Genomic DNA, 12,285 nt, shown 5'->3' with positions numbered 1-12,285 from the left:
CACCATGACCATCCGTTTGCATTATATAACTGGCATTCTCAATTTATTCACAGCAGCCATGCAAATTCTAATCTCAACACCAACAGCCAGAGGATATACTGTGGTTAGAGTAGCATTACACCCCATTATAAACTGTTGTAAATGAACACTGGGATATGCAGATTATATTTAAATAGAGGATCGTTGTTCCTCATGTTGTATTCACTGTGGACTCATGAAGTGGTTTACAGACAATATAATGAGGCAGCTGGACAAATACTGTTACGAATTCATTATAAATGTAAACTGCAGTGCAGTGGATAATAATGATGTGTCTGTCATAATAATTCTGTCTGTCTGTCTCGCTCACTTTCTCTCTTTGTCTCCCCTGTGTCTCTCTGTCTTTCTCTGTGACGATCTCTCAAAATATCTATTTTTCTCTGTCTCTCTCTCGGTTAAACACTTCAACAACAATAACATATGTGGTCCCACGGGTGAAATCACCATCATCATCATCATCATCATCACCACCATCATAACCACTACCACCACCATCATCATCATTACCATCATCATCACCAACGTAATCATTTTCATCTTTTTTTTTTGACCAACTACAAAGCTATTTTTCTGATTGGGTTTGGCCAACTGAATGATGCTGCCTTTTTCTCATCTATTTTTTTGCCAGCAAACAGAATAGATTCCTCTATTATCAAGCCACTGGAGTCATATTGACAAGTGAAGTGATGCTCTGATTAGGTTAAAGAGACACATCAATAGATAGTAGAGCTTGATGTCAATGAATCAGTGACTCTGACAAGAATACACACACGCATCGTGCATAACATGCACGAAAACACACACACACCCACGGAATATGATCTCCAAGCTCTGACATGGTCAATGAAGGAGTGAAACAAGAGAGGAATCCACTTCAGACTATTGAGATGGAGCCCAATGACGACAGACAGAGATTTATATTCTGGTCTTTTCAGAAAATCCTCCTTTCAGTTATCAAACTAAAACTGTGGGATTCCTCATGACTAAAAAGGTCCTGGCCTCATCGCTCAACGTCTCCCAAATGACTTTGTTGTCATACACACACACACACACACACACACACACACACAGACACACACACACACACACACACACACACACACACACACACACACACACACACACACACACACACACACACTCTCTCTCTCTCTAGCAATTACCAAGGAGGCTAACGACACGCAGCACATAATTAATGACTTAATGGCTAATTAGCTAACGAGACCAAAATAAACCAAACAAAGGGCCTTCTGTTGAAGAGGGCTGCATCCCAACTAGCACCCATTTCCCTATGTGTGAGTGTAGGTGTGTGGTGACTGTGACTGTGACTGTGACTGTGTGTGTGTGTGTGTGTGTGTGTGTGTGTGTGTGTGCTTGTGTGTGTGTGTGGCTGTGTGTGTGTGTGTGTGTGTGTGTGTGTGTGTGTGTGTGTGTGTGTGTGTGTGTGTGCGCGGAAAGAGACAGGAAAAAGAGACAGGAAAGAGAGAGGAAAGAGAGAGGAAAGAGACAGGAAAGAGAGAGGCAAGAGACAGGAAAGAGACAGGAAAGAGGCAGGAAAGAGACAGGAAAGAGAGAGGAAAGAGAGGAAAGAGACAGGAAAGAGAGAGGAAAGAGACAGGAAAGAGAGAGGAAAGAGACAGGAAAGAGACAGGAAAGAGAGAGGCAAGACAGGAAAGAGACAGGAAAGAGGCAGGAAAGAGACAGGAAAGAGAGAGGGAAAGAGAGAGGAAAGAGACAGGAAAGAGAGAGGAAAAGAGACAGGAAAGAGAGAGGAAAGAGACAGGAAAGAGAGAGGAAAGAGACAGGAAAGAGACAGGAAAGAGACATGAAAGAGAGACAGGAAAGAGACAGGAAAGAGACAGGAAAGAGAGAGGAAAGAGAGAGGAAAGAGACAGGAAAGAGACAGGAAAGAGGCAGGAAAGAGACAGGAAAGAGGCAGGAAAGAGACAGGAAAGAGACAGGTAAGAGAGAGGAAAGAGACAGGAAAGAGAGAGGAAAGAGAGAAGAAAGAGACAGGGGAAAGAGAGAGGAAAGAGAGAGGAAAAGACAGGAAAGAGACAGGAAAGAGAGAGAAAGAGACAGGAAAAGAGACAGGAAAGAGACAGGAAGAGAGACTGAAAGAGACAGGAAAGAGAGAGGAAAGAGACAGGAAAGAGACATGAAAGAGACAGGAAAGAGACTGAAAGAGAGAGGAAAGAGACAGGAAAGAGACAGGAAAGAGAGAGGAAAGAGAGAGGAAAGAGACAGGAAAAAGAGACAGGAAAGAGGCAGGAAAGAGACAGGAAAGAGAGAGGAAAGAGAGAGGAAAGAGAGAGGAAAGAGACAGGAAAGAGAGAGGAAGAGACATGAAAGAGACAGAAAGAGACAGGAAAGAGACAGGAAAGAGAGAGGAAAGAGACAGGAAAGAGGCAGGACAGAGACAGGAAAGAGAGAGAGAAAGAGAGAGGAAAGAGACAGGAAAGAGAGAGAAAGAGACAGGAAAGAGAGAGGGAAAGAGACAGGAAAGAGACAGGAAAGAGACAGGAAAAGAGAGGAAAGAGACAGGAAAGAGAGAGGAAAGAGACAGAAAAGAGACAGAAAGAGAGACGAAAGAGACAGGAAGAGAGAGGAAATAGAGAGGAAAGACAGGAAAGAGAGAGGGAAAGAGACAGGAAAGAGACAGGAAAGAGAGAGGAAAGAGGGGGAGCAACAAAGAGAGAGAACATACGTTGGGTTAGTGAGTCCAGTATATCAGAACACCTTTAAAGAACACATGTAGTATCTTTTTCAGCTGAGATCCAAGATGGCACATTTGTTATTGTTTTTGATTTTAGGAAATGAGCATCCAGCATTGTGGTAAAACAAATTGTAGTACATACTCTGCTGTTCTATTGTGCACTAAATGATGTCCAAGGGGAAAAAACAGAGTTGATTGTTTGAAGTAATGTTTGTTGTAATATCACAAACGGACGTGGCAGTTTCCCGCTATGGATTCCAACTTTAAAAACATTTGTACCAGAACACAATTATGATCATCTTTATTTCCAAAGAGAAAATTTAAAAAAGTGAAAAATAAACATTATATCTTTGATGTCTTCTTCTCCATGGCAACAGGAAACAGGAAATAGACCTGGCCTCTTAGGTTTCTTTTGAATCCCTCTATTTTTATTCATCTCTCACAGCTACAGCTACACAAGGAAATGTCAGTGCCCCAAATGGCACTCTATCCCCTATTTAGAGCACTACATTTGACCAGAGCCCATAGGGAGAAGGGTGCCATTTGGAACGCAGAGAGACACTAGTAGGTTGTGCTGTGTTTTGTCTGTGAGGGTCAAACTGAGGCTAAAACACACAGGGGCTGCTTCCCAAATGGCACTCTAATTCTCCTATATAGGGCACTACCTTTGACCAAGGGCAGGCATGTAGCGTGCTGTGTAGGGAATAGGCCGCTATTTGGGAAGCAGGCAGTGTTTTCTTCTCAGCACAGCACCATTGGGCCAGACGGAACGAGAGACTTCTGTTAGAGAGACTTCTGTTAAAAGCTTATTTGACAGAGCTATTAACAGCTTCAGTAGCGTGTGTGTGTGTGTGTGTGTGTGTGTGTGTGTGTGTGTGTGTGTGTGTGTGTGTGTGTGTGTGTGTGTGTGTGTGTGTATCTTCATCATTGGGCTCCCATAGGCGTGAGTGGTCTAAGGCAATGGGTGGTTTGGAATTCTCATTGTTAGAACCTATCCTGCCAATGGCATACTAGACGAGTGGTGCAGTGGTCTAAGGCACTGCACCTCAGTGCTTGAGGCGTCACTACAGACTCCCTGGTTCGATTACAGGCTGTATCACAACCGGCCATGATTGGGAGTCCCATAGGGCGGTGCACAATTGGCGCAGCGTCGTCCGGGTTTGGCCGGTGTAGCCGTCATTGTGATAAGAATTTGTTCTTAACTGACTTGCCAAGTTAAATAAAGGTCAAGCAAATATTGTGTATCTTCATCATTAGCTTGCATGACTTATTTAAGTGTATCAGGGCCTAATGGCAATGTGCTCTTATTATTAGAATGGGAGTCAGTGTGAGTCCATCTATCTACACAGGTTCAGTAGTGTGTGTACACAGTGTGTATAATGCTATGTAATAAAACATATGTATATGGTGAAATTAATAGTATGTAAAAGTGTGTGTGTGTGCGTGTGCGCGTGTAGAATATATGATTAAGGATTGTTCCACCTATCTTTCTGCGAACACAATGACATACTTTTCCCTATAGACACCTTTGATATGAATGCTTTCATGTAGTTAAAGTCTGTCAATAAGGATTATTAGGACTACACAGACAAGACCTTACAAGGTCTATTCACACATTATGGAAACACAAGCGCACATACAATTCCTGTTATATCATCCAACATCTCAAGGAACAGGATGAAGGGAACATTAACTCACCCAATAAAACTGTCTTGTCTTATGATAGCATCACACGGAAAGACGTCTTATCATTTTATATCATCTTTGTAATGAGCAGTTCTTTAATGATACTTCATCTTAAAAGACGTTCTGATGGTAATGAATTGCATTTATGTACCTCCTTTCATCTAGGCCCAGTGGTGGAAAAGGTACCCAGTTGTCATACTTGAGTAAAAGTAAAGATACCTTAATAGAAAATGACTCAAGTAAAAGTGAAAGTCACCCAGTAAAATACTACTTGAGTAAAAGTCTAAAAGTATTTGGTTTTAAATATACTTAAGTAGCATAAGTAAATGTAATTGCTAAAATATACTATAGTTAAAGTAAAAGTATAAATCATTTCAAATTCCTTATATTAAGCAAACCAGACGGCACCATTTTCTTGTTATTTTAATTTACTGGGTAGCCCGGGTCACACTCCAACACTCAGACATCATTTACAAATGAAGCATGTGTGTTTAGTGAGTCCGCAGATCAGAGGCAGTAGAGATAACAGGGATGTTCTCTTGATACCTGTGTGAATTGGACCATTTTCCTGTCCTGGGAAAATGTGTGGATTAAAAAGTACATTATTTTATTTAGAAATGTAGTGAAGTAAAAGTAAAAGTTGTCAAAAATGTAAAAAGTAAAGTAAAGTAGCAATACCCCCAAAAACTACTTAAGTAGTACTTTAAAGTATTTTTACACCACTGCCTAGGCCCTATGTCTCAGATCACTGTATATTATGGGATGTAACTCAACCCAATCTATCCCATTATAGTTGTCAATATTGTAGCGAAGTCAGTCCAGACCAGGGTTTGAACCTGTGACCTTGAGATTGTCAACCCAGCACCTTACTATAGCTGTAACGCCAAGAGATCTGAACCTCTTGGCGAGGTCGCAAGGTGTTGGGTCAAGGTCGCTACTACAGTGGGGAAAAAAGTATTTACTCAGCCACCAATTGTGCAAGTTCTCCCACTTAAAAAGATGAGAGAGAGCCTGTAATTTTCATCATAGGTACACGTCAACTATGACAGACAAATTGAGAGAAAAAAATCCAGAAAATCACATTGTAGGATTTTTTAATGAATTTATTTGCAAATGATGGTGGAAAATAAGTATTTGGTCCCCTACAAACAAGCAAGATTTCTGGCTCTCACAGACCTATAACTTATTCTTTAAGAGGCTCCTCTGTCCTCCACTCGTTACCTGTATTAATGGCACCTGTTTGAACTTGTTATCAGTATAAAGACACCTGTCCACAACCTCAAACAGTCACACTCCAAACTCCACTATGGCCAAGAACAAAGAGCTGTCAAAGGACACCAGAAACAAAATTGTAGACCTGCACCAGGCTGGGAAGACTGAATCTGCAATAGGTAAGCAGCTTGGTTTGAAGAAATCAACCGTGGGAGCAATTATTAGGAAATGGAAGACATACAAGACCACTGATAATCTCCCCTCGATCTGGGGCTCCACGCAAGATCTCACCCCGTGGGGTCAAAATGATCACAAGAACGGTGAGCAAAAATCCCAGAACCACACGGGGGGACCTAGTGAATGACCTGCAGAGAGCTGGGACCAAAGTAACAAAGCCTACCATCAGTAACATACTACGCCGCCAGGGACTCAAATTCTGCAGTGCCAGACGTGTCCCCCTGCTTAAGCCAGTACATGTCCAGGCCCGTCTGAAGTTTGCTAGAGTGCATTTTGGATGATCCAGAAGAGGATTGGGAGAATGTCAGATGAAACCAAAATATAACTTTTTTGGTAAAAACTCAACTCGTCGTGTTTGGAGGACAAAGAATGCTGAGTTGCATCCAAAGAAAACCATACCTACTGTGAAGCATGGGGGTGGAAACATCATGCTTTGGGGCTGTTTTTCTGCAAAGGGACCAGGACGACTGATCCGGTAAAGGAAAGAATGAATGGGGCCATGTATCGTGAGATTTTGAGTGAAAACCTCCTTCCATCAGCAAGGGCATTGAAGATGAAACGTGGCTGGGTCTTTCAGCATGACAATGATCCCAAACACACCGTCCGGGCAACGAAGGAGTGGCTTCGTAAGAAGCATTTCAAGGTCCTGGAGTGGCTTTAGCCAGTCTCCAGATCTCAACCCCATAGAAAATCTTTGGAGGGAGTTGAAAGTCTGTGTTGCCCAGCGACAGCCCCAAAACATCACTGCTCTAGAGGAGATCTGCATGGAGGAATGGGCCAAAATACCAGCAACAGTGTGTGAAAACCTTGTGAAGACTTACAGAAAACGTTTGACCTGTGTCATTGCCAACAAAGGGTATATAACAAAGTATTGAGAAACTTTTGTTATTGACCAAATACTTATTTTCCACCATCATTTGCAAATAAATTCATTAAAAATCCTACAATGTGATTTTCTGGATTTTTTTCTCAATTTGTCTGTCATAGTTGACGTGTACCTATGATGAAAATTACAGGCCTCTCTCATCTTTTTAAGTGGGAGAACTTGCACAATTGGTGGCTGACTAAATACTTTTTTTCCCCACTGTATATTCAGGGAGCAAGTATTGAAAAGTACATGAGATTAATACAGGATTAGTTTGAATACACACATTTGCTGTCATAAATTCATTTATAACCATGACTTTGTCTGGATTAAAGTAACATCCTAGACTGTTCTAGTGAACTAGATTGAATCAGATAGGAACAGGAAATCCTGTCTCTTTGTTAATATTAAATCACCTAAATGGGATTTCTGTGAAAGTCTGAAGGCGTCCCAAATGGCACCTAGTCAAAAGTAGTGCACTATTAAGGGAATAGTGTGCCATTTCAGATGCAGATTTTGGATGTTTGCTGTGTACTTCAGAGATGAAAATCCCTGGCTCATAACCAGGTCATAAAGGCATAAAATAGAGGAGGATTATACACTGGTGGGCTCTGTCCCTAATGGTACCCCTTTTGGCCCATAGGGCTCTGGGCAAAGTAGTGCACTATGTAGGGAATAGGATGCTATTTGGGACGCGGATATATACTGTAACGGAATATAACCAGGGACCTAGTTGAGGATTCCTCCTCTTTCCCTCCATCTCTCCTCCTCCCCCTTCCCCCCTTACCTTCCATCTCTTCTCCTCCTCTTCCTCCTCGTTCCCTCCATCTCTTCTCCCTCCTCTTCCTCCCTGTTCCTCCATCTCTTCTCCCTCCTCTTCCTCCCTCGTTCCTTCCATCTCTTCTCCTCCTCTTCCTCCCTCGTTCCCCTCCATCACTTCTCCCTCCTCCCTCCTCCCTCGTTCCCTCCATCTCTTCACCTCCTCTTCCTCCCTCGTTCCTTCCATCTCTTCTCCTCCTCTTCCTCCCTCGTTCCCTCCATCTCTTCTCCTCCTCTTCCTCCTGCTATCACCCCATTGTGACATCATTCCACAATGTTTATGACATAAACCAATCCACCGTCAGAGACCAACCAACGTAGCGAAAGGACTACAGAACAATCACCTTCAACAAATGGCTCCCATCTATCAGTTTCACTGCATAAGGTTCCCTTCATAACTCCACTTTAATGGCTTCCACCTATCAGTTTCACTGCATTAGGTTCCCTTCATAACTCCACTTTAATGGCTTCCACCTATCAGTTTCACTGCATAAGGTTCCCTTCATAACTCCACTTTAATGGCTTCCACCTATCAGTTTCACTGCATTAGGTTCCCCTTCATAACTCCACTTTAATGGCTTCCACCTATCAGTTTCACTGCATAAGGTTCCCTTCATAACTCCACTTTAATGGCTTCCACCTATCAGTTTCACTGCATAAGGTTCCCTTCATAACTCCACTTTAATGGCTTCCACCTATCAGTTTCACTGCATTAGGTTCCCTTCATAACTCCACTTTAATGGCTTCCACCTATCAGTTTCACTGCATTAGGTTCCCTTCATAACTCCACTTTAATGGCTTCCACCTATCAGTTTCACTGCATTGGGTTCCCTTCATAACTCCACTTTAATGGCTTCCACCTATCAGTTTCACTGCATTAGGTTCCCTTCATAACTCCACTTTAATGGCTTCCACCTATCAGTTTCACTGCATTAGGTTCCCTTCATAACTCCACTTTAATGGCTCCCACCTATCAGTTTCACTGCATTAGGTTCCCTTCATAACTCCACTTTAATGGCTTCCACCTATCAGTTTCACTGCATTAGGTTCCCTTCATAACTCCACTTTAATGGCTTCCACCTATCAGTTTCACTGCATTAGGTTCCCTTCATAACTCCACTTTAATGGCTTCCACCTATCAGTTTCACTGCATTAGGTTCCCTTCATAACTCCACTTTAATGGCTTCCACCTATCAGTTTCACTGCATTAGGTTCCCTTCATAACTCCACTTTAATGGCTTCCACCTATCAGTTTCACTGCATTAGGTTCCCTTCATAACTCCACTTTAATGGCTTCCACCTATCAGTTTCACTGCATTAGGTTCCCTTCATAACTCCACTTTAACGGCTTCCACCTTTCAGTTTCACTGCATTAGGTTCCCTTCATAACTCCACTTTAATGGCTCCCACCTATCAGTTTCACTGCATTAGGTTCCCTTCATAACTCCACTTTAATGGCTCCCACCTATCAGTTTCACTGCATTAGCTTCCCTTCATAACTCCACTTTAATGGCTTCCACCTATCAGTTTCACTGCATTAGGTTCCCCTTCATAACTCCACTTTAATGGCTTCCACCTATCAGTTTCACTGCATTAGGTTCCCTTCATAACTCCACTTTAATGGCTTCCACCTATCAGTTTCACTGCATTAGGTTCCCCTTCATAACTCCACTTTAATGGCTTCCACCTTTCAGTTTCACTGCATTAGGTTCCCTTCATAACTCCACTTTAATGGCTCCCACCTATCAGTTTCACTGCATTAGGTTCCCTTCATAACTCCACTTTAATGGCTTCCACCTATCCGTTTCACTGCATTAGGTTCCCTTCATAACTCCACTTTAATGGCTCCCACCTATCAGTTTCACTGCATTAGGTTCCCTTCATAACTCCATTTTAATGGCTCCCACCTATCAGTTTCACTGCATTAGGTTCCCTTCATAACTCCACTTTAATGGCTCCCACCTATCAGTTTCACTGCATTAGGTTCCCTTCATAACTCCACTTTAATGGCTTCCACCTATCAGTTTCACTGCATTAGGTTCCCTTCATAACTCCACTTTAATGGCTTCCCACCTATCAGTTTCACTGCATTAGGTTCCCTTCATAACTCCACTTTAATGGCTCCCACCTATCAGTTTCACTGCATTAGGTTCCCTTCATAACTCCACTTTAATGGCTTCCACCTATCAGTTTCACTGCATTAGGTTCCCTTCATAACTCCACTTTAATGGCTCCCACCTATCAGTTTCACTGCATTAGGTTCCCTTCATAACTCCACTTTAATGGCTTCCCACCTTTCAGTTTCACTGCATTAGGTTCCCTTCATAACTCCACTTTAATGGCTCCCACCTATCAGTTTCACTGCATTAGGTTCCCTTCATAACTCCACTTTAATGGCTCCCACCTATCAGTTTCACTGCATTAGCTTCCCTTCATAACTCCACTTTAATGGCTTCCACCTATCAGTTTCACTGCATTAGGTTCCCTTCATAACTCCACTTTAATGGCTTCCACCTATCAGTTTCACTGCATTAGGTTCCCCTTCATAACTCCACTTTAATGGCTTCCACCTATCAGTTTCACTGCATTAGGTTCCCTTCATAACTCCACTTTAATGGCTTCCACCTTTCAGTTTCACTGCATTAGGTTCCCTTCATAACTCCACTTTAATGGCTCCCACCTATCAGTTTCACTGCATTAGGTTCCCTTCATAACTCCACTTTAATGGCTTCCACCTATCCGTTTCACTGCATTAGGTTCCCTTCATAACTCCACTTTAATGGCTCCCACCTATCAGTTTCACTGCATTAGGTTCCCTTCATAACTCCACTTTTAATGGCTTCCACCTATCAGTTTCACTGCATTAGGTTCCCTTCATAACTCCACTTTAATGGCTTCCACCTATCAGTTTCACTGCATTAGGTTCCCTTCATAACTCCACTTTAATGGCTTCCACCTATCAGTTTCACTGCATTAGGTTCCCTTCATAACTCCACTTTAATGGCTTCCATCTATCAGTTTCACTGCATAAGGTTCCCTTCATAACTCCACTTTTAATGGCTTCCATCTATCAGTTTCACTGCATTAGGTTCCCTTCATAACTCCACTTTAATGGCTTCCACCTATCAGTTTCACTGCATTAGGTTCCCTTCATAACTCCATTTGAAATGCTCACATCTCTCAGTTTCACTGCATTAGGTTCCCTTCATAACTCCACTTCAAAGATCCACAATGGCCCTACGAGAGAAATGTCTTAGATCAATACCATTCAGTTGTGTTGTATTAAAATAAAACCATTTATTTTATGAGGCAAAAGGCTATTGTTACGACGAAGCAGCCAGTTTAAGTGCTGTGTGTGCCTTTGAGTGCACTGCTGCCTTCCAATACAATCCCAAAAGACAAATGTTACAACGTCAATGATCATCTGTGATATGTTATTCCCTAGATGTTTCCATTCTGTCAGTCACAGATGATGATAGTTGTTGATGGTAGTGAAATCAGATGAGGAATACATTCTTTACACAACCACATTCTAAATGCAATCACCACCTCAATTCTTCTTTTTTTACATAAACTATGGTTACATCTAGACAGGCCAACCACTGAACAAAATTATAATCTACAAAATACATGTTCTGTTCATTCACCAGACCTCATGTTTCAGTTTTGGCACAGCGTATAACGTTCTTACACGATGCAATGTATTCCATTATCCATAATCACACTCATTTATCTCCAGAATGTCAACATAAAGATTCCCACTCGCATCTAGGGGAAATCACACTTTGATAATCTCCGTCTAACAAAACAGGGGTTGTTATGATGTGGTGGGCCGACCACCTTTAATAAAGCACTATGTCATCAAGAGTTGATCAACTACAGACCAGTGATGTGTCCCAAATGCCAGCCTGGCTATTACCGACATAAGGGTGAAGCCATTTGAGACGCAGATATAGACGGGGGGTTGTTGGGATGTGTCATCCACTTACAGGGCCTGGAGTGTTTCCACACCTCATGACCTAGTCTCATGAGAAAACCAGAGGTTTTCCCAGGTCAGGGCACATAGCCTAGTCTCAGATCGGTTGGTGCTATTTGTGCCAACTCCTGTGTAATGTCATTGTCACACCAGACAAATTGAGTGTCAAGGAGTTACACTATACTGTGGCACAGGAGGTTGGTGACACCTTAATTGGGGAGGACGGGCTCATGGTAACGACTGGAGTGGAATAGTATCAACATACATCAAACACATGGTTTCCAGGTGCCATTCCATTTGCTCCGTTCCGGTCGTTATCATGAGCCGTTCCTCCCCCAGCAGACTCCTGTGGAGTCAGGATACATATGGGATGTGTAGGGATTCATTGCTGTGTCAACCTCTTATAATAACATACTGTATGGTTCAGCTGAAACACCATAACATGAGCCGTACATATTCAACATCACGGTTTAACTGACCCTTTACATGTCATATCCAGGACACACACTCACACTGGATTACACACACACACACACACACACACACACACACACACACACCACAGAACATATGTCTAAAGCCCTGAGGCCATTCACTAAGCTGAGATATTTCCACCTAAATGAAATCCATCATAGATCTCTCAGAGGTCAGAGGTTACGGGTTAAGCCCAAACAGCTTGTCATCACTGACGGGGAATAAACAACAACCAGAGATTCCAGGACAGCCGATAGGCTG

This window comes from Coregonus clupeaformis, unplaced genomic scaffold (genome assembly GCF_020615455.1).
Source record: "Coregonus clupeaformis isolate EN_2021a unplaced genomic scaffold, ASM2061545v1 scaf0600, whole genome shotgun sequence".
Classification (NCBI taxonomy): domain Eukaryota; kingdom Metazoa; phylum Chordata; class Actinopteri; order Salmoniformes; family Salmonidae; genus Coregonus; species Coregonus clupeaformis.
This window is presented reverse-complemented; position numbering follows the sequence as displayed.